Here is a 21941-nt window from a genome sequence, read left to right on the forward strand (position 1 = left end):
GTGACTAGGAGTTTTTTACTCAAGGGACTTTGCAAGGTTGAACAATTAAAGTAAGTTTTGGAAAAAAACAATAACAAAATGCTTTTAAGATAAGGTATTATGCATTCATTCCAGTATACCAGAGGCATATCATGTCTTGTAAATTTTGTATTTCATGATTAGATGTATTGTTAAAGTCACAAATGTAAAAGAGATGGTAATACCAGATTAACCCTATCTGATAATTAGGTCACCAATACTGAATATATACTCTGATCCATCAGATGTAAAATGAAACGAGTAAAAAGTATAAAAAAAGAAATACTTGCTTTTAAGTATGACATAAAAATTACAATGTGAGGTGCCTGGCTGGCTCAGTCGGTCAAGCATCCGACTCCTGATTTTGGCTCAAGTCGTGATCTCACTGTTGTGAGTTCGAGCGCCACACAGCGTCTCTGCACTGAAAGTGTGGAGCCTGCTTGGGATTCTTTCTCTCCCTCTTTCTCTGCATCTCCCCCACTCATGCTGTCTGTCTGTCTGTCTGTCTGTCTCTCTCTCTGAAAATAAACTTAAAAAATAATAAATACAAATTTTGTGGTAGGCATTGTAATCAGTTCAATTAAATGTGTTTTCTTTAATTTTACTGCCCCCAAATATATGTGAGCTAATAAATGTTATTATACCTTCCTTATGAATGGAAACCTAGAATTCAGAGGTAGTTTGATTTATGATGATGCTTGTGGTGGTGCTGTTTTATGTCAGTTAGTAATTACATTCAGTTCCAAGAAGGAAACTTAGAAAATGGTGGCTACAATGAAAGAGAGGTTTTATTTTGCTCCTATCATGAGAACTGTGGGGAAAGTCAATCCAAGCCTGGGATACCGAGCCCATGGTGTCAGCCAGGTTCTGGACTGACTTCTTTCTAAGCTCAACCATCCTTGCCATGTGCTTTTTCCCTCCTAGTACAATCCACTAAATTGTGTTTCTCCTATACTGGAAGGAAGAAGAGGAAAAATTCAAAACATAAAAACTATTGTTTTAGTCCTTAATCTTAAGAAGCATTCTCAGTAACCCCAGGCAACAATTTCTACTTACCTCAGAAATACGTGATATGGGCCATAGTATACTTTTTTTGTATTCCCACTTTGCTATCATCAACAATATTAGGATGCTTTTAATTTTTTTATTTATTTTTGAGAGAGACAGAGTGCAGGGGGGGGAAGAGCAGAGAGTGAAGGAGACAAAGAATCTGAAGCAGGCTCCAGGCTCCAAGCTGTCAGCACAGAGCCCGATGAAGGGATCAAACCCACAAACTGTGAGATCATGACCTGAGCTGAAGTTGAATGCTTACCTGACTGAGCCACCCAGGCACCCCTCAGAATGCTTTTGATGAAAAAAGTGAGGGTATATTTTTTGGGTAACTAGAAATCTCATTCCTAGTCATTAAGAAGCAGAGCTATGACCTGAAGCCAGATTTGTGTAACTCACAAACCAAGGCTCTTAAACTCTGTTTTATGGAATATTCTTTCATTTCCCTGGTATACATCATTATTTTAAAACTTAGTTATTAGGAGAGTGCTATGTTAATGCTATATGAAAAGCTTGATTATGTGAATTTGGAAAGTATAACATATTCATTAAATCAGTAGAAATTGGAAAAATCTTAGAAAACTATGTAAATGTGTTGTTATGCAATGCGTATGGGAATATTTTAACCTTCTATTTTATTTTTGTTATTTTGCAGATAGAACCTATGAATTACTTGTAATTTAGCAGATTAACCCTTTTTGAGTGAATTTTAATTTATGTATCAAGTGACCATTTTGAGGCTTCAGGAATAGGAGAAATATGCTCTGTAGATATGACACAATTGCCTTCAGAAGTTGGATAGTGTTAAAAGACTAGCATAGCAATTTTATGTATTATAATCTGTATTCTTACCATTTTTGTAGAGCATAGGAGCCTATCTTTGCAAAATTGCAGAGGATAAAGTTAGTATAAATGCCTACACTGTTTCTGGTTTCAAGGTTTTTTGTTGTTGTTGTTTTGATCCATTGTTGGCAAGCCCATTTACTCTACTATTGAATAATGGCTAAAGCAAATAATTGTGTGATCATATGGATTTATGTTATTAGTCCTTGTTTAGAAGCCAAGTAGTTTAGATGACCTATTGATTAGTAGAGTGAGTAGCAGTTAGGGGTCACTTGGGAATGAATTGATACTTCGAACAAAATACAAAGATAAATACGTTTAAAAAATCACTTGTAGGAATATTGCAGTGTAGAAAATCAATGAGTATCTGTATCCCTTTAGAAAAATTAAAATGTAACGAAATGAATGTAGAAATTGTTTTTAAATAAAAAAATTATAAGATCACATGTTTTTAATTTATTTATTTAAATTCAAGTTAGTTAACATACAGTATCGTATTGGCTTCAAGAGTAGAACCCAGTGATTCATCACTTACATATAACACCCAGTGCTCATCCCAACAAGTGCCCTCCTACTGCCCACCATCCATTTAGCCCATCCCCCCACCCACCTACCCTCCAGGAACCCTCAGTTTGTTCTCTGTATTTAAGGTCTCTTATGGTTTGCCCCCACCTCTGTTTTTATCTAATTTTTCCTTCCCTTATCCTATGTTCATCTCTTGTTTCTTAAATTCCACATATGAACGAAATCATATGATATCTTTCTCTGACTTATTTCACTTAGCATAATACCCTCCAGTTCCATCCATGTTATTGCAAATGGCAAGATTTCATTCTTTTTGATCTTTGTTAATTCATTTATATCACAAATACTCCTTGGATACATATTTTAACACTAGGCAGTAATCTTTTAGTCTGATGAAGACTGTCTTTATCATAGAAATAGCCTACAGAATAGCTACAAGGAACAATACCTTACATTATACCTAAGTTCATAATCAACTAAGTTCATATCAGCATGAAATAGGTATATAATAGATATGGATAAATTAGGAAATTAAGTTCATTAAAATTAATTGGTGACAGATGATTTAAATACCCAATTTTTAAAATGAGTTTCAAAAGAAATACAGGGTACCATAGTTGTTATTTTCTGTTAGTAAGACTTAAGATTTCCCGAGTTCCCTAATGTTTAATGGTGTTTGAATATAACCCACAGATGTTTCTGCACACATCTGCAAATCCTTTCTTCTTTATTCAGTTCTGGGAGATCAGTTAGCTTACTGAGAAGGAACTTTATATTTTATTACATTCTGGTGCTGCTTAAGGACAACCTTGTTTAAATCCTTTCTAATTGTTTCAAAAGTTGTAGATCAGGCAATTAGAAGTAAAACAGCTGTGTATCTGTTGCCTGCAATACTGGAAAGATTCATTTTCTTTCTGTATTGCCTGTCATATCAAATAAAGAGGCTGAGAGTTTATCTGTGATAAATGCACTCAATTTAATGCAATGGGACAGTCCCTTAATTTGAGCACCTAGCATAGTGTCAGCCTAAATCTCTTTCTGCTGATTTAATTAGCAAAAACTCCGTATTAATGACTTTGCAATTAAACTTTTTTAGTCCCCATTGAAAAAATATAATCCTTTCACAAAACAACAACAAAAATTTAGAATGAGCTCAATAATAAAAGTAATTTGCATTTTTTAAGCAAATGTGTTAAACAGCTGATGAATTATTCAACATTCAGTGTTGGTTCTTCAGACTTAATGAGCCTCTGTAATTTGACTTCCATACCGAATTATAAATTTTATTCTATGTTTATGAATTGAAAAGTATTCATCAGCAAAATGCATGCATCAAAGTACTATACATTGTTAATAAAAAATTTTTTTTCTAATTAGGCAGGAAATTCTGTTCTAGCAACACAAGCAGAATTCCTTACTGTGATGACAGCAGTTTTATCACTGTTATTCATTTTACTGCCATATTTATTATGAGCAAAATATAGGTGGAAATCTCATTTTTGTTAATTTTGTGTTTTATTCCTAGATGTCCTATGTTGAATGATCACATGGAACCCAATTATAAATCTATTTCTCAAAACCTCAAGGCTGTTTACTTTATCTCATCTTGAGTGGAATAGTTCAAAGTTCTAGCAAGCTAGAATCCTATATATGTAAAGCCTAGGATCATAATATTTCTTCCAAAAGAAATAAAGCATTTCTCAGTTCTTGGGTGTATACTCTTTTCACTGACAAAATAACAGTTCGTTTAATGATGAAGAAAATTGTCAGTAAAACAAGGAACAAAACCCACAGGTGAGCCTAGTTTGTGCATTTTTAAACACTTTATTGCATTTGAAACTCAATGAATATGCTAATAATCTGAAAGTGACAGCAATATACAAATATTTGCTAACCTGTATTGAGGACTTGCTCTGTACCTGGCTCTGTTTGACCTACTTCCACACATTCCTTACAACAAACAACATTAGGAGTTAGATGCTGTTATACTGTATCTTTATGAGGAACCTGAAGGTCAGAGAGTTGAGTTACTTTCCCTGATAGACAGCAAGTCACTGGCGAAGTAGTTACTCAAGCTTCTGGCCAGGCTGATTCCATAGCCATGTTGGTAACCCCGGACAGCCCTCTCTGAACCATGCTGGACATGCTTCATGCCTCTTGTTGAGCTGCAGCCATTATTCTATTTTGAATGATTTCATTTTGGGGAATATAAGCTGTTCTACCACATAATGTTAATGAAATGGTTCATAGAAGAATTAAGTGAGTTCTAACATCTAACTGGAATGATGCTGGTCATCTAACAGATCATCTAAGTGTAGCTCATTTGTAATAAATGATAAAAGTGCAATAAAAACCTTTTTCTTTTTCATGAATCTTTTTAAGTGTGTCTTAGGCAATTCTCTCTTTTTTTTAAGGAGTATTTTGGCTCACTGTAATCCCTAGATATTTTTTCTGCCAAAGGACAGATTCTAGAGATGGATGGAAATAGAAACTTATTAAAATCACAGTATGTAAGAGATGTGTGTCTCACATTTTATTGTAAAATTTAGATTTAGGATTTTCTAAAATGGGCTACACTAATCCAAATCTCTTCTTCCATTTTAATCGATTTGCTGTTTTACATAAAATAAAAATTCTTAAGAATGTATCTCAAGTCATTACACAAAATAAGAACTCAACAAATACTGGTTTCTTCTTGCCCTCACTTGAAATTTTATAAATAATGTCTAGAAGCAGTGTATGTAGTTAGTACTGTGGTTCTCTATCCCATCTGTAGTTATTGTTCATCACATAGGTCCAGAAAAATGTGTGCTTGATCCCAACAGATTTTGGGGGTCTAGACGGTTGGTGATTTTGAAGTTCTATTTTTTAGTCTTCTAATTGTCTTGCATGGAGAGTCATTATATAAATCTATAAATGAGGTGAATTATATCTTCAACCCTGAGAGAACAAAGGGGAATATATAAAATTAGGCCAGATACTCCAAGTGTATTTACATTTGAGACAGGGATCTAGAAGAAAGGACATAAGACCAACCATATGTAGCCATTTCTTAGATTTGACTAAGTTTGGCAATGAGTGATAGCAGCATGAAGGAAAAATTATAAAGGTGGTTTATGGGGTTTTTCTGTGGCTAAATCTTAGTTAGGAACTAGCTTACATTCTTTCGCCTTATTCTCTACTGTGCCAACAGGTTCTCTTCTTTTAACACAGAGATCTAGGCTCCAAATATAAGGTGTATTCTAGGAGTGAAATTATAGCATATTGGTTAAGAGCAGAAAGACTGGGATGTGCTTGGGTTGTATGAGGAAACTATCAGGAGACTATCACATGTTTCTATGAAATACATTATTTCAGCTTTTAATATTCCAAATAACCAAGGAGAAGACTGTTTGGCACCCTATTCCCAAAACATCCAAACTCTCATTCTAGATTTTATTTGCCTAGCAAAGGAAAAGTAGACATTCTTCATCTTTCTTATCTTCAAACTTATTTAGAAGGAAACTAAAGCAGGTTGTAATTCTAGGTAGAGTGACCAGAAAAGGTCAAGGTGTGTCCTGCTTTTAAATTATTTTGAATTGTATTATTTTGTTCTTTCATTAATTCAAATACATATATATTAGGTACCTACCATATACTAATTCTGGAAGTACTGGTGATAAGCTAGTGAGCAAACTGAAGTCCTACTCTCTGGATACCAAATTCTGGACATGACTGGAAGGAGGAAATGAAACCTACCAGCTTTTTTTTTTTTTTAATCCCACCCCTACTCATAAACTTCATAATCCCTGTTGTCTTTGTTTCAACAACCTCACTTCACCTCCACTTCAGTCCACCTCAGTCACTTAGTGACCTAAATTCTTTTGTGATTTCCGATAATCCTCCAGTATTTGAGATGTTAGAAAGTTGTTCCTTATATTTAACTACCAATGCCTATGCTGAAATTGACAACGATTTATTTCTACTCACCAGAGGAGAATCCAGTTGGACACTTACATTCTGTACTTATACATCAGATCTATTGCTCTCTAAGTGGGTAAGTATAGATAAATAACTTCATATCTCATGATCAAACAGAGAGCCCTCAATGATGTTTTGTTGCTACAATGGAACATTCACAGTTGTTCTGATTTCCTAAGTTATTCAATTTAGATTATTTTCATATTAGTAATTAACATGTGTTCAAGTATTTGTGTGTGAGATGACAAACAAGGTCTGCAGTGATAGTAGTGTCCTTGGCACCTACCCAACCGCCTCCATACATTGTTGCTTAATAATTTTTTTTGCCAATTCGTGTTGTGTGCCTTAGGCAAACTGTACAATTGATAATTAGGTACCGTTTTGAAAAGGGGCTAGAAGTCAGGAATAACTGATATGAAAACAACAACATCAACAACAAAAACCCAGTGGAACAGATCAAGAAATGAGGAGCTGATTCTTTGACAAGATCAACAAAATTGATAAACCTTTAGCCAGACTCAAAAAAACCAAAAAACAAAAACAAAAAAAAAAAAAGAAAAGATTCAAAATCACATGAGAGAGGAGAAATAACAACCAACACCACAGAAATACAATTGTAAGAGAATATTAGGAAAAATTATATGCCAACAATTGGACAACAACAAAAAAAATGGGAAAATCCCTAGAATCATATAACCTACCAAAACTGAAGCAGGAAGAAATAGAAAATTTGAACAGACCAATTACTAGCAAGGAAATTGAATCACTAATCAAAAAAGACTCCCAACACAGTTCAGGACCAGATGGCTTCACATGGGAATTATACCAAACATTTAAAGAAGAGTTAATACCTATTCTTCTTAAACTATTCCAAAAAACATACAAATGGAAGGGAAACTTCATAACCCATTCTATGAGGCCAGCATTACCTTGATACCAAAACCAGGTAAAGAAGAGAGCTATGGGCCAACATCTTTGATAAACATAAATGCAAAAATCCTCAACAAAATACTAGCAAACTAAAGTCCAACATACATTAAAAAAAAATTATTCACCCATGATCAAGTGAGCTTTATTCCCAGGAATGAAGGGTGGTTTAATTCACAAATCAATCAACATGAGACATCACATCAAGAGAAAGGGTAAAAACTGTATGATCATTTCAATAGGTGCAGAAAATTTGACAAAGTACAACATCCATTCATGATGACTCTCAAAAAAGTGGGTTTAGAGGAAACATACCTCAACATAATAAAGGCTTTATTTGAGAAATCCACTGCAAACATTATACTCAATAGACAAAAACTGAGAGCTTTTCGCCTAGGATGTACACTCTCACCACTTTTATTCAACATAGTACTAGAAGTCCTAGCCACAGAAATCAGACAACAAAAAGAAATAAAAGGCATCCTAACTGGTAGGGAAGAAATGAACATTTCACTATTTGCAGATGACATGGTACTATATACAGAAAACCCTAAATGCTCCACAAAACAAAACAACAACAACAACAACAAAAACCTGATGGAACTGATAAATAAATTCAGTAATGTTGTGGGATACAAAATCAATGAACAAAAATCTGTTGCATTCCTAAGTACTAAAAATGAAGCAGTGGAAAGAGAAATTAAGAAAATCCCATTTAAAATTGCACTAAAAAATAATAAGATACCTGGTAAAAAAAACTAACCAAAGAGGTGAAAGATCTGTACTGTGAAAACTATAAAACACTAAAACACTAATGAAAGTAATTGAAGACACAAAGAAATGGAAAGACATTCCATGCTCATGGATTGTAAGAACAAATATTGTCAAAATGTCTATACTACTTAAGGCAATCTACAGATTTAATTCAATCCCAATCAAAATATGAACAGTATTTTTAACAGAACTAGACCAAACAATCCTAAAATGTGTATGGAATCTCAAAAGACCCTGAAAAGCCAGAAGCGATCTTGAAAAACAAAACTGGAGGAATATTAATTCCAGACTTCAAGTTATATTACACAGCTGATGTAATCAAATAGTATGGTACTGTCATAAAAATAGACACCTAGATCAATGAAATAGAAAAGAAAATCCAGAAATAAACCCACAATTACATAGTCAATCTTCAACAAAGGGAGAAAGAATATACAATTGGAAAAAGACAGTCTCTTCCACAGAGGGTGTTGGGAAAACTAGACCATTTTCTTATACCATACACAAAAACAAATTCAAAATGGTTGAAATATCTAAATGTTAGACCTGAAACTATAAATATCCTAGAAAAGAGAATAAGCAGTAATTTCTCTGACATCAGCCATAGCAACTTTTTTCTAGATATATCTCCTGAGGCAAGGGAAATAAAAGTAAAAATAAACCTTTGTAACTGTATCAAAATAAGTTTCTGTACAGCAAAGCAAACATTTAACAAAACTAAAAGGCAACCTGCTGAAGAGGAGAAGATATTTGCAAATGACATATCTGGTAAAGGCTTAGTGTCCAAAATATAAAAAGAACTTCTAAAACTCAACACCCAAAAAACAATCCAATTAAAAAATGGGCAGAAGACATGAACAGACATTTCACCAAGGAAGACATACAGATGGCCAACACACACGTGAAATGATACACCACACCATTCATCATCAGGGAAATGCAAATCAAAACTACAATGAGACATCACCTCACCCTTGTCAGAATGGCTAAAATCAAAAACACATGAAACAACAAAGTGTTAACAAGGATGTGAAGAAAAAGGAACCCTCTTACACAGTTGGTGGGAATGCAAACTGGTGTAGTCACTCCGGAAAACAGTATGGATGTTCCCCAAAAAGTTAAAAATAGAAGTACCCTATGATCCAGTAATTGAACTGTGTATTTACCAAAAATATACAAAAACAGTCATTCAAGGGGATACATACACCCCAGTGTGTTAGCAGCATTGTTTAAAATAGCCAAATTACAGAAGCAGCCCAGATGTCCATTGATAAGTGAATGGATAAAGGAGAAATGGTGTATATACACAATGGAATATTATTCAGCCATAAAAAAAGAATGAAATTTTGCCATTTGCAGTAACTTGGGTGGAGTGAGAGAGTATAATGCTAACTGATATAAGTCAGTCAACAAAATACAATACCGTATGATCTCACTCATATGTGGAATTTAAGAAAGAAAACAAACGAGCAAAGGAAAAATAGGGGCAAACCAAGAAAGAGAGAGACTCTTAACTATAGAGAACAAACTGATGGTTACCAGAGGAGAGGTGGGTAGGGGGATGGGTAAAATAGGTGATGCGGATTAAGGAGTGCACCTGTGGTGATGAGCACTGAATGCTGTATGGATTGTTGAATTGCTATTTTCTACATCTAAAACTAATATAATACTGTATGTTTACAGGAATTAAAATAACTTAAAAAAGTAGGGGGAGGCTAGAAGAATTGATTCTGGAATCATGTATTTAAGTCTCTTTTTAGTTTTTGGGTACAGTTTTAAGTCTGGAATTGCCTGGGTAATTATACGTGACCCTTTCCCTATGAAATTCACAATTTACTTAAACAAGACGTTATGAAGACACACACACATACGCATACACAGTCCACTTTAACAACAAAATCCACACAAAATTGCATGGTATGAGTATGGAGCATGCTTCCTGTGATTTAACGTAGTGTTTAAGTAAGAAACATAGGAAGAAAATGTCACTACTTAGTAACCTCTGATGGTTAGCTAAGAGTCCAAGCCAGGTTCTCTTGGATACACTCACTGGTAAATATACTTATCTCCATAATTCTTGAGTTTTTCTGGTTACTTCTGGTTAAATGAAAGTTTTATTTCTAGCTAAATAAATGGAATAAGAATGTCGCAAAGCGTTTTCTTTTCGAAAAGCACCACTTTCCCTTCGGATAAAAGGAATCTCAGGGTTTTGCAGTGGTTTGTTCTTGCCATTGCGATCATTAGCCAAATCCAAACACAGAAGGATTCTTGAAATTAGACTAGACTTATTCCTGAAGTGTATTATTCACAACTGTATCTCTGTTAGGTATCCTTTCAAATGGATTCTGTGGCCATATACCTTTTGGAAATACTATATTTCATATTCTCATCTTGGGAATTCAGCAGGAATGGGAGCATACTGAGTGAAGTAACAAAATCAGACTTGTGTAATCTCAGCTAAATATTTCTCAAACTTACTTGACCACGGACTCTCTTTGCTCTCCCTTCTATTTATAGTTTGAACAACACATGTTCTGAAGACCATCTTAACTCTGTCTGAGTCTGTATAGATACTAGCAGAGCTTTTGGAAGTAGCAGTTACTAGTTTGTTTTACCTAAATGTTACATAGCAGTTTTTTAACTTCCCCACTTATTATTTTCTCTAACAGTATAATGGTGAATATTCAAAAAGATTCTGGCTCCTTGAACTACCAATATTGATATTTTTTAAAAAATGGCAATTTCCCATTTAAGTTGTATATAATCACTGTTAGTCTTTCCGTATGATAAATACAGAAGATGCTAAATTGTATTTTATATCCACCATACAATTTTGAGAGTAAGCGTCGAACTTCTTGAAGGGTCTGTGTCTTGCCCTTGTATTTGACGACAAACAAAACTGTTAGGACCACTCTCCTTCTAAATTAAATAATGGCATATGGTTATCGTCTATTCTGAGAAGGAAACCACAAAGGTGAAAATGGCGTAAAAGCAAATACAGGCTTTGAAAAAAAGTTTGGAGGACTCAAGACTATAATTGAGAAGGCAAAGACTATTTAATGGACCGTAACTGACCCCTATCCTCACAACCACATTTAGAATTAGTGTCTAAAAAATAGTTGTTATTCAAAGAAAACCAAAAGGAGCTACGTACTTGTATGCATGTCTAATTTCATTCTCCTGAAAACTCTGTGAAATAGATGCTTTCATTCCTGTTTTACCAAGGAACTTATTTTCTCAAGGTCATAGCCAGTAATTGGCAGAGCTTGGGGATAAAAGTGGATGAGTCCTGCCTTCTTTGGTCAGCATGTTCACAGAACACTCAGATGCTCTCTCTGTATGGTCTGAACACTAAAAATTTACGAAGACAGTATAAACGTAAGTGAACTTAGTGAACAATAGACAAAACATGCCAAGAAATGTCTTACTCCCTCAGATTCCTTTTAGTGTTTTTGGAATTGACTTGCATATCTGGAAACTCAGTAAGGATACCTTAGTGCTGCTGTTTCTATAAAGAAAAGGTTCCACCCCTTTCAGTGGAACCATACATCAGTACATTCAGTGGAACCATATTTGACTAGGCTTGTCCAGCTGCCATCAGCTAGAATTCAGGACTGAGGCTTCTGTGTGAATCAATAGCCAGTGTCCGGTTCAAATTGAATTTTATTGCTGTTAGTTCCTTGAGTCATTGTTTCATGTCTCACTGCATTGCTTAAACTAACAGAAAGGATTTTCCAGGTTAGCTGGGCTGTTTTTTTCCACTCTCATCTCTGTACTCTATAGGCTATTTTATTTATCACATTCCTTTTTAAATAAGTGGTATATATTCTTTTTGTTTTAATTGGGAAAGTTCACACACCTCTGTTCCTTTGTGTTCCCCGGTCTCTGCTGAAAAAAGCCTTTTTTTATGAGTGCTTTGGAATCCTTTTTAGGCTGCTGAACATGGAAGTGGCATAAGGGTAAAGGCAGAACAAGATTATGAATGTGACTCCTCTTTTTGCAGCTTCTTAAGAAGCTGCTCGTAGACCTGTTTTGTTTAATGTTGTGTTTTACGCTCATAGGAGATGGAATTATTGCAATATGATTTGAGAATACTGTTTTTAACACTAAATGTTAGGTGGTTAATGGACACTAAAATTAGCCAATGCATCTTTAGCCATGTCTAGTAGGAGAGAAATGAACCACAGGAAACTTCAAGGTACATTTTGTTGTGGTTGTTGAACTGTACTCTTTACTATTTATTCTAAACTTTCTTTTCCAATTTTTTTACTATGCCTAATAGTGCAACAAAATTAGCTGCTGTCATTTCTCTTTTTTTTTCTCAAATTCCTTTTGTAGAAATGCAAAGGAGAAACTAAAACCCACAGAATCAATATCAGAAAGAAGGCAATGTTTTCAATTGTGGTTCTCTGTACTTTCTGTAGAAATAAAAAGGGAAGTCAGCAGAAGCTTACATGTTCAATCATACAATGATTGGAGCAATGAATCTAAACTTTGTCTTTCCAACCTCAAACTAAATAATTTCATATCACATTACTCTCTCACTTCTACTGGATCTTGAAGTCATTATGCTTCTGTTTTGTTTTGATTTTTAAAGTGGTCATATTTATGAAGTCCATATAGATATTTGCTTTCTCCAAACGCATCTGAGGAGTTTCATTTTATAAACAAATTCTAAGAAAAAACATATCTTCTCAGGCATAGCAACAAAATCTTTTTTAAAGAAGGACTCAGACCATGCCCCCCACCCTGCACCACGAGTTTTATTATCTTAGTTTAAGTTGCCTGAACTTCAAAGATGCAATAACCATTAAAATATCATAAGTTTTTATGAAATACATCTTAATCTGTTTCTATTCTTTTCTTTTTTTTAGTGTTTATCTATTTTTAGAAAGAGCATGCAAACAGGGGAGGGGCAGAGAGAGAGAAGGAGACAGAGAATCCCAAGCAGGCTCCACACTCAGCATGGAGCCCAACACGGGGCTCAACCTGACAACCATGAGATTATGACCTGAACTGAAATCAAGAGTCAGACACTTTACCAAATGAGCCACACAGGTGGTGGCCCTCTGTTTGTATTCTTAATAAAGGAAAAGTGACCTTGTTTGTGATCATTATGATTCAGTAGTCCATTTTAAATTAGAAAACTATGAATGGACCAAGCATTATGCCATTAGTGTTAAAATTCAAATGTGTAAACATTACAGAGAATAATGAATCCTCAATAGGGAACCCAATCCTGCATTCCCTGTATGCTAGGATTAAATTACACATATTCTTTGGGAACTTATGATTTTCCTATTCCTTTTCTATAATTTTATTAAATCCAGAGCAGATTCTTTCTGACTAGTTCTAATTCACTGTATCAATTTAAAGCCAAATTATATTTGTTGAATTTGAATTATCGAAAGCTTCTGTTCTTCTGTGTGTAGTGCAAATGGGAAATAAATGTGTAGCTTTATTTAACAAAATAATCCTTTAAAAGGTAAGTCGGGACGTTTCTGAAGTCATATGTCAAAACAATTTGAATTATGACTGTTTTCCTTGCAGAAAGTTAGCTAAATGGGCACAAATATGTGAGTTCTTATCCTTTCATTCTTATAATTTACTTTGTATAAATGTGAACCTATCTAGGTTCTCTGCTCAAGTCAAATATGTTTCTTCATGAGCCTGTCCTTGATAGTGTACATAGAATACTTCCTTTGTGAAAGAACCAGAGAGCCTTGTAGCAGGATGAGGATTGGGGAGGGGTGTTAATTTGGTTATTGTGCAAGAGAGAATCTGGTGATGGTTTCACTCACATATCCCATTGCAGACTTTCCTGCCTGGAATTAGATTTACCACTCTTCCAGGATGAGAAAGAGAGCACAAGTACAAAACATCTGAATGGAGGGCTTTCCTAGGCTTCTGATTTTTAGAGAAACTAAATGGTCAGCTTATTCCATGAGTATTCCCACCTATAATTCTTGACACTGGGGATGAGATTCCCTCTGTTTCAGGAAACCAGTTGTGAGATACAACAGTATAAAGGTTATAGGAAAATATTTAGAGTATTTTTGAAACTGAAAGCACTTGTGATAACTAAATATAAAGCATTTCTTAAGTACCTAGTAGGTACTTGGCACTGTGCTTAAATAGTGGGGATATAGAAATAAATATGACACAGTCTCTACCTTCAAGAGATTCTCAGCCTAGATAGCTCTGTTGTTAAGTTAACCGATGTATATGTGACCGTTGCAAAAAAGCTATGGAAACAAAGGGGAGTGAACTGCACAAATTGTATAGAAGAAGGTTTTCCAAGATGTTGCTGGGATGCTGGACATTTTATGGCCTGCTGAATTTTCCTTTTAAGAAGTACAGATGTCCACCTGGATGAGGCCAAGGTCTACTATAGAAAGAAACACAGAAAACTTGAGTGTGGTAGGATATAGGATACCTTTTGATGCTAATTTTTAATTTTTTTTTTATTTTACTTACCTTTTAAGTTTATTCATTTTGAGAGAGACAGAGACAGCGTGAGCGGGGGAGGGGCAGAGAGAGAAGGAGAGAGAGAATCCCAAGCAGGTTCCACATGGTCAGCACAGAGCCTGATGTGGGGCTCAAGAAACTGTGAGATCATGACCTCAGCCAGAACCAAAAGTCGAATGCTTAACCGACTGAGCCACCCAGGTGCCACTTGATGATAACTTTAAAATTTTTTTTTTAATGTTTATTTAGTTTTGAGAGAGAGACAGAGTGTGAGCAGGGGAGGGATTAGAGAGAGGGAGACACAGAATCTGAAACAGGCTCCAGGCTCTGAGCAAGCGGTCAGCACAGAGCCTGACGCGGGGCTCGAACTCACAAACTGTGAGATCATGACCTTGGCTGAAGTCAAACGCTTAACCAACTGAGCCACCCAGGCACCGCACTTGATGTTAACTTTTTAAATGTTTTTCTTTTTCCTTGTTTTTCGTAAATTATTTACAACTTTGTACTTTCTTGTTTTCAGTTAGAATGTGTTTTTTTGTTGCAAATATTTACTTTATATTGATGAGGAAAAAATTCCCTTATTAGGTGACTCATCACTTTTCTATGAATTTGCTGAGTCATCCTTGACTCATGATCATATAGTTCATATTCACCAGAAAGTGAAACTTTAAAGGAGGAAATACCAGAGCCTCCTGTTTGTCAGTGGATTAGAAATCTTAGGACAAGCAATAGCAGAGGTCCTGAGATTGACAGTAATATATGACCTGAGTGGTAACATGTGACTTCATTTAATGAGTCCTTTAAGAAAGTTAAGAAAATTGAATGTTTTAACCAAAAAACGTTATTGAAGGCAATGTGGATAACAAAAGGAATAAAATATAGCTTTGGAGGAAGGAACTTGGCTTCCTAGTCTGTCTGTAATGACTTCAGATAAGACACATAAGTTACCAGGGAACTATCCCAGCCTGATCTCCAGATCCCAGGTTCAGGCTCACTTAAAAACAAATAAATAAATAAATGATTTTTTTGAAGACCATATTGTATTTTAAAATAAGGATACTAATAGGAGTAGTAATATAAATAACCTCTTTGTGTTGAGCATTTATGGAATTCCAAGCTCTCATTAATAACAATTTATGCTACTTTTCTCATTTTATTTTTTTATTTTTTTAAAGTTTATTTATTTGTTTAGAGAGAGAGAGAGAGTCAGGGAGGGGCAGAGAGAGAGAGAGAAATTGAGAGAGAGAGAGAGAGAGAATCCCAAACAGACTCTGCACTGTCAGCACAGAACCCAACACAGGGCTCAGTCCCATGAAATCATGACCTGAGCTGAAATCAGGAGTCAGATGCTCAACCTACTGAGCCACCCAGGTACCCCTGCTTTTCTAATTTTATCCACATAGTTCTGTGATGAAGTTACTAGTATAGATGAAGATACTATACTCGGTGAAAAACTGAGGCCTAGAGAGGATATGTGATTTTTTTCAAAGTCGACATTTAATAAAACAAAGATCCTGGCCTCCTATCCATGCGTTTCTCACCTCCAAATACATATAACTGTATCCTAGGCACCTTGGACCTCAGCTGCAGCTGAAGTAGCAAAAATCCCTGCTTACTTTCTTGCTGGTGGGGCGTATTTCTGGACCAACTCAAACTTCAGTTATTCATTTGGCCATTTGTGTATCTCATTCTGTTCTCTCGCTTCTATAAATAAACTCTGGCCCTGCAAATCCCAGAGCTCATAATGTCATAGCCATTGGATATGCCATCTGATTGTCTTTTGTGAGTGTTCTGTATATTTCTAGTTATTCCTGGATCTCTAATTCATCACTGTAGATACTCTGAATTTTCTGTGCCCCTCTTTTAGAGCCTGGTGTCTCTCAGGTCTTCTGTTGCCTTCAGTGACCTTCCAAAAAATACCCTGTCTTGTTTCCCTAGATAGCTTGTCCCTACTTCACAGAGCTGCTGTGAGAAGTGAGATGATACATGTGAAAATATATTTAAAAAACTTCACATCCTTAATTTCTTCCCCACTAAAATGAACAGGATTGAACTAGATACCCTCTAATGTTCCTGTGGCTCACTGATTCCATTATCAGTGATTTATTAACTTGCCATCAGGTGCAAGGTATTCTGACATCAGACTCCAAATATCTTAAGCTTATTGCAGAGCAGGCTCTAGTAGGTATTGTATACACTGAGGGGGAATTGAATACACTCAGAGGAATTAAAACAATTCTTTATGTTAGCTTATTCTTAAATTGGTGCTTATGTTACAATTTTTGTCATGGGGTCTTCCCATTTTCTTCAAATCATGTGAAATACATACATAATTGTAGGTTAACATTTGAAAAGTCAGGCCACTGCTTGAAATTATATATGACAGAGAAATTCTTCTTGCCAAGTCCGACCTTGACCTGTTGCCTCATTTATTTTCAACGTGGCTTATAATTGAATGTTCAACAAGATCCTTTTCAACTGATCTTATCCCAAACTGAACATTTTCAATTCAAACGCTGAATCTTGAGCATGAAATGACAGCAACTATGTTCATAATTGAAGTGATTGGGGTTTGAAAAAAGTTGAATGCTTTCTCCTGAAGTCTGATATTCTAGTTAGGATTCTAATACTTGGGATATTTTACTTTGGTTTATGTGCATTTAAAATTATCCTATTTTATCCTTTGATTCACAGAAATGAAACTTTATCATCCTGGCATATGTACTTGACATTCAACCTTCCATCAAGAAATGTGCATGTTTCATAGGATACTATTATACTGGAATCATCTACGCCTCAAAATCAATAATTAAACATATATAATTGTAGCAGAATATGAGACTCTTTATAATTAGTTTCTTTTCATTCTTAATATGGTAATAGAGCTACTGTGTATACACATCTATATTTTTTCACCAGGTGGTAATGTTTTATTGCACCCATCTATTATTAAAGGCACAGTTATCTTTTACTAATAATGTTAATTAACTTTACTTTTTTTATATAACCTTTACTTTGTGATAGAGATACAGTATAGTGATTAATGCTTTTTCACTAATTTATAAAGATTTATCCTTTTCCTCTTTATACCCTTTAAGATATCCACAGATATATGTGTCATCTTATTGCTAAATATAGGTGTTATTTATTTATTTATTTATTTATTTATTTATTTATTTATTGAGAGAGAGACAGAGTGCAAGCAGGGTAGGGGCAGAGAGAGAGGGAAACACAAAATCTGAAGCAAGCTCCAGGCTCTGATCTGTCAGCACAGAGCCCGATGCGGGGCTTGAACTCACAGGCCATGAGACCATGACCCAGGCCGAAGTCAGACCCCTAACCAACTGAGCCACCCAGGCTCTCCTAAATATAGGTGTCATTATGATAGCACTTCAGAAAGGTAAAGAATTCAGAGCAGGAAATACATTAACCATATCCAGGCTTTCTAAAATCAATACTAAAATATATGCTTTTACTTCCATGAATGTCTTTGGTACTGCCTTGCTGTATTTTCAACATGAGTTATACAAGTAGAGATTTCTTTCTTTTTTTTTTTTTTAACATTTATTTATTTTTGAGACAGAGACAGAGCATGAACAGGGGAGGGTCAGAGAGAGAGGGAGACACAGAATCTGAAACAGGCTCCAGGCTCTGAGCAGTCAGCACAGAGCCCAACGCGGGGCTCGAACTCACATACCGCGAGATCGTGACCTGAGCCGAAGTCGGCCGCTTAACCGACTGAGCCACCCAGACGCCCCCAAGTAGAGATTTCTAGTAACATTCCTTCCTTGGCTTATGTATAGATTGTAAATGTAATTTTTTTTTCATTCTGCAAATATTTATTAAGCACTATCTATGCTTTAAATGTATTGTTTAAATGGGAATAGAGTAGGGACTATTGCAGTCAAGGTACTTGTCCTCATTCAAGAATTATTAATAGTCACTATTTTTGAACATTTATAATACACCTATCAGCAAATTTACAATATCCTTAATTCTTCAAAATAGCATCATTACCTTATTTTCATGCGGAGATACCAAAATGGAGAAAAAGTAATTACTTGACCAAGATCACACACCAAGTGAAGGGCAAAATCATGCTTCACACCCAACTCAACCCAAGTACAAAAATCAACTCTTGGGGAGCCTGGATGGCTCAGTTGGTTGAGTGTCCAACTCTTGATTTCGGCTCAGGTTATGATCTCGCAATTCATGAGTTCACGCCCCCCATCAGGTTCCATACTAACAGTGTGGAGCCCGCTTAGGGTTCTCTCTCCCCCGCCCTTTCCCTCTCTCTCAAATAAGTTAACTTAAAACGAAAAGAAATTTAAAAAATCAACTCTTTCCATACCTACTTCTGCTGCCTTTCTGGCTTTATTGATAGTTTTGTATATTAGTTGATTCAATTACTTTCTTCTGTAATTTCTCCAATCCAGGTATCATAGTCACAATTGCTGTTCTACATTCCTTTGGACAGATAAACAGAAATAAACTGTGGTAATGGGAAATTGCCATCAGAACAGACTCCATAGTTGACTCTGTTCAAATTCTGATGTTGCCTTTTAATTGTTCCATGAAGTTGGAATCTCTAAAATCCATGATATGGCTGCAGCTTAAGATCAATTGTGTGACCTTGAGCAAGTCCTGTAATTTCCTAGTAGTTCTGTTTTGCCCTCTGAAAAACTGTGATCATAATAGGTAACATCTGCGCACCATTCGTGAAGTTGAGTGCATTCACATCCATAGGGCAGGCAACACTTTGGGAAAGACAATTCTGGCATTCAAGAAAATAAGAAGTAAAATGAATTTTAAACATGTTTATTGCTAAGATAGTCACTAAAATTTTTTGAATGGTTATTGCCCAGAACATATTATTTTCTAATTGAAAACAAATGCCTGCCAGTTTTCATCACAGCCCCTTTCAGCCACTGGTGATTGTTTCTGTAATATACCTGTCCTATCTCATGAGGATTAACAAAGAGCCATTGGGGAAAGTATGCAGTAAATAGTGAGAGTATTAATGAAAATGGAAAAACCCACCAAGGCATATTCTGTGTATGGTTACCTTTTAGCTGTCAGTGCTTTTCACTATGAATTTGATTGATTTGCCCCGTGCAAACATTAACTACCTTTAACTGGGATATTGTGCCAGGATCTTTAGATTCACCCTTCCTGACAACAGGCATTCCTAATGTGCCATGTCATAGCCTTTTGGTGATTCATTCAATCAGATCTACCCTTTTCATGAATGCTGCTAATTAGAATTTGTGGAGCACTTCACATTTGATTTGAGATTTTGATTTTATAACAACCTTCTAGCAGGAGTACTGTCAGCATTACAATATTTTTAAGTGCAATTGTTTAAGAGACAGAACCAAAATGGTAAGAGAAAAAGCATGTGACATACTGATTCAGGGAAGCTGTGTGTTTTATAATATTTCTCTGGGTTTATATTCCCCTCAGTTCTTATTATCTCAGCATGGCTGCCTATGTTCTACACTACCTGATCTGTATCTAGAAGACTCTCTCCAGCCTTACTCAGTACCCCTGACACGGTCTTCCAAATGCTAAACCCCAACAAGAGACAGGTTTTCAGCACAGCCTGTGTAAACCAGCTGCAGCAGTGGGAGTGTGCTGGGAGAGGACCTTCATCTGAGTATCACTCTGTGGATTGCAAAAAAAAAAAAGCACAATAGAAATGACCTTCTAAATATGCTGGCGGCGAAGGTTTTACCTAGTGTAAGGAGAGGTAGTAAAATATTCCTTTTAAAAGTCAGAGCCATATAATAACAGGGCTAGACAAAGAGAAATAAAATTACACAGAAAAGAGGCCAGTCTTTCAGTGGAATGCTTTGTACCTTTTAGAATAGAATCCATTATGGACATCTATCAGTGATACACACAAGTCAAATAATACCCATTCTTTAGTTTCCTGCTGCCTCGAATGGACTTTTACTTTTTTTTTTTTTTCCTGTAAAATTTGAACAATTTTAAATGTGAAACTTTGCCTTTAGAGGCTGTTTTTCTTAGTTTCAAATTTTAATGGAAAAGGTAGTGGAATAAATGGGGAATCTGATTCAGAAGGCTTGGCCTGTCCAGTATTTTAAATGGAAGTTCACATTCAGTAAGTCTCGGGGCTATTGGCACTGCTTTTCCAGCAGGACTCTCAACTTCTCTCATGCATCCTATCTGAGCTCGACTGATCAGTTTGGTTCATAAGCTAAAATCAATTTTTCTCTTTACAGACGATGCTGTATCTCAGTCTTTCATATAGCATTTTATCCTTCTCTGCCTTACATTATATTAAGACTTGCATTATAAATATAATTTATGATTATAATTTTTGGCAGTGTGTATTATTATTCCTATTGTCTTTAGTTAAGGAACAAATCGCCCTGATAATAATTTATTGTCCCTTCTCATGGTTTTGTGGGTTGAGTAAGTTCAGCCGAGTAGTTCTTCCATAGTGTCTGTCATGTGGTTGTGGTCAGATGTCCTCTGACACCTGTCCACAGAAGCTCGCTCACATAGCTGCTGCTTGATGCTAGCTATTGAATGGGAGCTCAGCTGAGCCTGTGGTCTACAGTGCTACAAGTGGCTTTTCTTTTAGAATGATCAGTTTGTCCTGGTTTTTCCGAGGGCATTCCTGATTTTCACGCTGAAAGTTGCATATCCTGAGAGCTCCCGTGGTGTTGAACAAAGTGAGAAGGTTAGTCACCTACTCAGGTTAGGTTTCTTACAACTTAGAAGCTGGGTGCCAGGACAAATATCCAAAGTGTGGGTGTGTCAAGAGCTTCTTGCAGAAGCTGCAAGTGTTTTTACTGACTTTAGACACCACATATCATCACTTATGTTGAATTTTATTAGTGAAGCAAGTCGCTTAGGCCAGCCCCTTCAAAGGGAAGGGAATTAAACCCCATATTGAGGAAGTGGCAAAATAACATTGTAGTAAAGAAATTGGGAAGGAAGATATTGTTGTGGCCATCTTTGGAAACTGTAACCTTCTACAGTATATATGACCTCATCTTTGAGAGAACAGGATTCAGTTCACATTTGCCTTGTCTCTATATATCTTTCCCAGAGTACCTTGCACTTAGAGTCGCTTAATGCTTAAAAATAAGGAACATCTTTATTCTAAAGTTATTATTAATCCTTACTTGGATCCAAAATTGCATTCAATTTTGTTTAGATCTTCTCCAATTTATGCAGTTGAAAGTGACAAATTTGGATCGGGAATAAGAGAAGCCAAAAGAAAAAAAAATGTCCTAGAGAAAGTCTGTGCTTCTTATTACAAGATCAGTGCTGTGCACTGTCAAGAGTCTGTTACTGATTTCAATCTTCGGGTGGTGTTTTGATGGAGTCATGGGTAGTGTTTG

At 35.7% G+C, this 21941-nt stretch overlaps 1 protein-coding gene and 1 long non-coding RNA gene across 4 annotated transcripts in view; both read left to right on the forward strand.

Moving 5' to 3' along the window:
- The window catches only part of LUZP2 (leucine zipper protein 2), a 490860-nt gene that overhangs the window by 71464 nt on the left and 397455 nt on the right, over window positions 1-21941 (forward strand). The gene's annotated exons all lie outside the window — the stretch shown is intronic.
- The window catches only part of LOC122200565, a 52434-nt gene continuing 36433 nt past the window's right edge, over window positions 5941-21941 (forward strand). Inside the window, exons 1-2 of the long non-coding RNA XR_006193857.1 lie at window positions 5941-5986; window positions 6409-6472. This is a non-coding gene — a long non-coding RNA (uncharacterized LOC122200565). The remainder of the gene's footprint in view (window positions 5987-6408; window positions 6473-21941) is intronic.

This window comes from Panthera leo, chromosome D1 (assembly GCF_018350215.1).
Source record: "Panthera leo isolate Ple1 chromosome D1, P.leo_Ple1_pat1.1, whole genome shotgun sequence".
Lineage (NCBI taxonomy): Eukaryota > Metazoa > Chordata > Mammalia > Carnivora > Felidae > Panthera > Panthera leo.